Raw genomic sequence first — 5,510 nt, forward strand, 5'->3', positions numbered from 1 at the left:
TGATTTATGAGGTTGTATATTGCAGCCCAGGTAAAAGACTGTGGTGGCCTGGGCTAGGTGGAAGCAGTGGAGGCAGAAGAAGGAGGGGTCAGCTTTGGGTTATATTTGGATGGTAGGTCCTACCAGGTTCTTGGTCTGTTGAGGAAGAAAAGGAGCCAAGAGCCTAGGATGAAGGGTGGATTCTTCACACCTGAGATGAAAAGATAGACAGTGAGCCTAGAGGCTCCTCAAAAGAAGGGAGTGACCAGAAGGTACTGTGGAGGAGTAAAAATCTGCACATTACTCAGGGAGTAAGGAGGACCCCAACCCAAATGAGAGTGTCACTTGAGAGGGAAGTTTTCAGTGAGAGCCAGGAAGTGGATGAAGCATCTGTGACTAGATTAAGAGTGTATGTGAAGTTACTTGCAATTAAGTAAAGGTTGTGATGATTATCGTGGAAAAGGTTAGGTGGAGAGCAAACACATCTGGTTCAGGGAGAAGGAAAGAGAGCCACAGGGGCTGGGATTCTAGAGAGGATGGTGACTGGAGGACTTTTTTCAGTTTGGATGAAAAACATGGATGAGTCATGGGGAAAATAACTGGCCTAGAAATTTTCACAGCATTGGGCCTGGAAGTCTGATGGATTGAGGTCTCTGGGGGAATTGAAGGACTTGGACTGCTCTGGAACAAGCCAGCTGCTCCTGGAAACCCTAGACCAGGTGGGCTGGCAACAAGATTGTTTGGTTCCCAGGAGCCTCAGTGAGTGCTGGAAATAGCATTAGCTCCAGATTGATGGGAGGCCTTTCTGGATGGAATCCTTTACAGCTTGTCTTAACTGTGACTCCCAGGAAATAAATGGAAAATAGCATCATTGATTTTAAAATAACTCTAGGTGAGATAGTTGCCTGTACTTTCTGTTTCCCTTTACTCGACTCCCACTCACTTCTCAACCCACAGGGATCTGATTTCCACCCATTGCATTTCACTCAAACAGGACTGACCAAGTACACTACTGGTCTTCGTGTTGCTTGATCCTATCAGCATTTTCAGCCCCTATCTTATTTGACATTTCAGTCCTACTGACCAACACTTCTTTGTGAAATACTCTCTTCCTTTGGATTTCCACAGTGACGCCACTCTCTTTTAATCATGCTCCTACTTCTCTGGCCACTTATGTGTTCTGTCTCTAAAATCCTCATTTACTTAGCCTTTAAAATGTTGGGTTTCCCTAATCATTGATTGTAGGCTTTCTACCTTTCTTATTTTATCTTATCTCTTTAGGCCATTTGTTCAGACCCATGGTTTCGACTGCCTGATATAGAAGACATATGAAAAATGCTATGAGTGTCCAAAGGTGTGCATGCCTTGAGGCACAGCGGGAGATTACTTGAGTTGGGTCATTGCTACCCAGATGGTAAATTTAGCCTTTGGGCAGATAATGAAGCCCAAGGAGAGTATTTATAAAGAGAGAAAAGAGAATCCAAGCTAGAACTCTAGGAAAAATTATTCACTGGATTGGAAGATGAATAAGCACCAGTAAATAAAAGTAATTGCTGTTATCATTCATCACGATTACTATTATTCTACAAGTTAAGTGCTTGTTTGTACATTTCAAGACCTGTGTACATTACCTATGCATTAATTTTTTAATAGCATTTCCTACATTCCACCCAGATAATTCATGCCTACCTTTCTCTCAGTATACCACCAGGCTTTGTTTGGTTCATCAGTTCAGTCTAGCATCGGTAATTTTTACTGATTGCTGTTAGGATGTATGGTGATATTCAAAGCACTATAATCCATCTCTATCCTTAGAGATTTTGATGGAGTATTGCAATATTCCTACAACTTGCTGTTGTCAGCTTTTCCATCAGCATCAATTAGAAAAGACACCAAGAACCATACGTTTGTCAATTACTTTATCAAGGGAACAAGGATAGAAGCATCCCTTGCAAGTGCTCAACAATCATTATTTCATGCAACTAAAAGGAGTACATTCTACTTTTTTTTCTAGAAAATAAAACACAATAGTTTTACAATTCACTTAATGGCAAATGGTAATCATCAAATTAGCAATGGTTATTTTCAAAAGTTATTACACTAGCTGTGCTGTCATTTCTCAAGGATGATTAGATACCTAGAGTCACAGACATTTCCCACATAAGATGCATCATATAAATCAGACTTGGTTTATCACCAACATTGATAAAACCAGACCTAGGGAAGAACTAGGTCTGGGGACACATGCATGGTTAATATAGCAAATGTTTAGCCTGCCCCGATTATAACAAAATCAGAACAGCAAGAATATTCACAGAGTACATTCTACCTTTTTAAAAATCCACAATATAGTCAACTGACGTGTATACACAATGCAGTTATCCTCAGAGTGCTCATGGCAACCCTGCTGCTAAGCTTATTGATCTTTAATGAATTACCTGCTTTGTTGACATCTGCACTCTTCAATTCCAAAATCAACCACACATTTCCTCAATAGTCCACCTCTCCACTTCCATTTATTTGCAGACTGTCCACAGAGACAATCCACTAAAAAGAGGACAACACGCACCTTGGAACCAGAATGCTTGGGTCCAAGCTTTAACTTGTAATTTAATCAACTGTGCACAAAATCTGATTTTCCTCGTCTCTGTTTCTGTGTGAATTATCTTACACTCCTTCCTCATCTTTTCCAAACAAGCAGGTGGCAAAAGTATTACCATTAGGAAAAGCTTTGGAAACCCAAAAACAGCCATTGTCCTTGCTCAGTGGAAAGTTTAAGAGACAGTTATCTGTTCTCAGAAGGAGAACTATGAGGATGAACTATGAGGATCTGCCTCACAGAAGCCACTATTAATTTATTACAAGTGCATTTGCAAAATATTAGACACACTCAACTTCAGGTCTAAACCTAGAGACATGTTCTATCCAGTTGGATCCTCAAAATTGCCCTGGAAGATAAGGAGGCAAGGGACCATTCTTCCCATTTTGCAAATGAGGAAAGGGAGGCTTGAGTCTTAGCAAACTGACCAAGATCACACAGCCAGAAAACGGCCAAACCAGAACTTGATTTTTCAACTTTTCTAATCCCTAGTTGTTCACCTTGCAACACCTTTAACAAGAAGGAACAAGGCAGTGCACAAATCCTTTTTCAGTGCAGGAATGACAATTTAATAACCCCAGAGATTTAATGTACCTCCAGAAAGATTCACTTCTCCCCTACTTACATTGAAAGAGTCAGGTTGATTCTACATTCTCATAAATTGATTTAAAACAATCACGAGAAGGCTCATTAAGCTTCACCTACACAACAAAAATAAAATACTTAGCATTCATGCGTAACTTCACATTTTATAGATACTGACAAGGAGCTATCAAGAATTTATTTCATAGATGGCTATTATAATTATTTCACAACACAGAACACCTAGACAGGCTTCCAATTTAACAATACCACTATGTGAGAGCTCCCAGCCTCAGTCTGGTGGGATGCATTCTTGAAGTCTTGCACATTTAATTTACAATGAGTTTCAATAAATTGTACCCTTTAGCTGTCTCACGTGATAGAGGTCACGCACACATGCTGAAGCTTAGCTGCAGATAGACACTATATGGTGCATTCTAGTCATTTCCAGCTCAAGACACAGAAGACTCCCAACTCCTACGGTAATTAGATGTTGACAATCTCTTTGACTCAGTGAAATGAAATGCTATCGAGCCCAGTTTAAATTCTTCTTAAGTTTTCAGGGAGGGTGAGTGATTCCAGAGCAGCTTTTGCAGGTATACGTCTGCATGAATAAGACACTAGATGGCCTGACCACAACCATGATGCCAGATTTGAGACAAGAGGATTTTGTACTTTGCAAAGTAGCATGGACCAAGAGAGCCACTCAAGCAAGCTCTTCACACATGTCTCACCAGATCGTGGCTTGGCTGCACTAGCTGCTTTGTATGAGTGTTCAGTTCATCAATAAATGGAACAGAAGATCCGAGCCTACCTTTTTAATTATAAAATGCTTCTTCTCTCTCCCCCACAATCAGACCTCTACTCATTTCAGCACTGAAAAAGAATGTCATCATCATAATTCCTAATAGCTTGCTTCTGTTTCCGCTTCAGTAGATACCCTGTAGATGGGAAGTCGCGTAACAGCTTTGCATCCCATCAAGTTGCCTCCACCCGGAAACAGCTGCAAAGCTTATCTAATTAAGCCCCAGCGCCAAACTGTGAGCTTGTGCATCAATCATTAATATTGTATTTTGGATCACTTTAAATTCTGACTGAGGGTACGTGGCTCCCCACACACTGGTTGCTGAAGGAGAGTTTTCAAATAATCTTTAAGTGGCATTGAAAAAATAAAACAAGCCGCCTGCTGTTTGACGAGAACTCTACTACCCTGCTGCACCCTGATTAGCTGTTAATACTAATTGAGAGATGAATATTGCTTATTCTGAAATGCTAAAGATTTTTTTTTTATTATTATGAAAAGGAAAAGGCAGTTCTTCTTGCCTCAGAAACATGGCTCCTTGCCCAAATTTTAAACAGCGCCAAAAGAATGGTGTTTCTGTGTCTTTCGTCTACAGTGTATGGAGTCATTATACTGAATCACTCCTTTACTCTGCGGGGCCATCCACAAGTTAGTGAACTGTGATCTCCACGTGGGATTTGCACATTCATACCCTACATCTGGAACATGGAAATGGTCTTCGCAGAGATCTGATAGCCCAGAAATATTTATGTAAATCTCTGTCCTGCTAAGGCACACGTTGATGCACTTGGGTTCAAGCTCATAAACCAAGAGGAACAGTTTCCCACATTGCTATCCTAATAGACTAAAGCCAACAGGCTAAGCCAAATGGGACAATTTAGACAAAGAGAGACTGGCAAAACCAAATGAATGTCTGCTTCCTTCTAGCATTCTAGGAAAAATACCAAGCAGCTGTGCCAAAGCATACTGCTCTTCTTTGTTAAGAAAAACACTCTGACCCACTCGAAATCAGGGGATGCAGTCAGCACCAGGTTCAGTAAATCTGTATGTAAGACAGACTTCCTAACAAGGCATGCTTGACTGCAGAAACACAACACACACCTAGCTCAGCACAAACACAGCTTAAAAATCATAGGGACATAGAACAAAGCATGAGAACCATGAGGTTCTCATTCCTATAAGCCGAGATGCCTGGGCCTTTGCCAGGGTACTGCCTGGCACTTGGCCACATCATCTACAGAGTGATGGGAAGTCTTGGAGAATACAAATAAGAGAAAGAGGATGATTCAAGAGTAGCAAAAATATAAGGAAAAGACAGAGGCTTAGGATGGCATAGTGCAGAAAAGAGAAGACTGAAAGACGATTCAACAGTCTGAAAGCCCATATGAAAGACCCTAGTGATGCTTAGAGGCATCTCCTGAGTCTAATTAACACAGATCAGGGCGTAGGGATTAGGACTGTCCATTTAGCCAAGCTAAAACTACATTTCCCAGAATTCCTCTGTGTGTGTGTGTGTGTGTGTGTGTGTGTGTGTGTGTGTGTGTGTGT

General features: G+C 41.0%; 1 non-coding gene across 1 annotated transcript; it reads right to left on the minus strand.

The window, feature by feature from the left end:
* Nucleotides 1-2,167: 2,167 nt before the first annotated feature.
* Nucleotides 2,168-2,296, minus strand: LOC116631828. The gene has a single exon (XR_004299278.1). It is a non-coding gene; the product is annotated as a small nucleolar RNA SNORA72 (small nucleolar RNA).
* Nucleotides 2,297-5,510: the final 3,214 nt, after the last annotated feature.

The sequence above is a fragment of the Phoca vitulina genome, unplaced genomic scaffold (genome assembly GCF_004348235.1).
Source record: "Phoca vitulina isolate PV1807 unplaced genomic scaffold, GSC_HSeal_1.0 scaffold5, whole genome shotgun sequence".
NCBI lineage: Eukaryota > Metazoa > Chordata > Mammalia > Carnivora > Phocidae > Phoca > Phoca vitulina.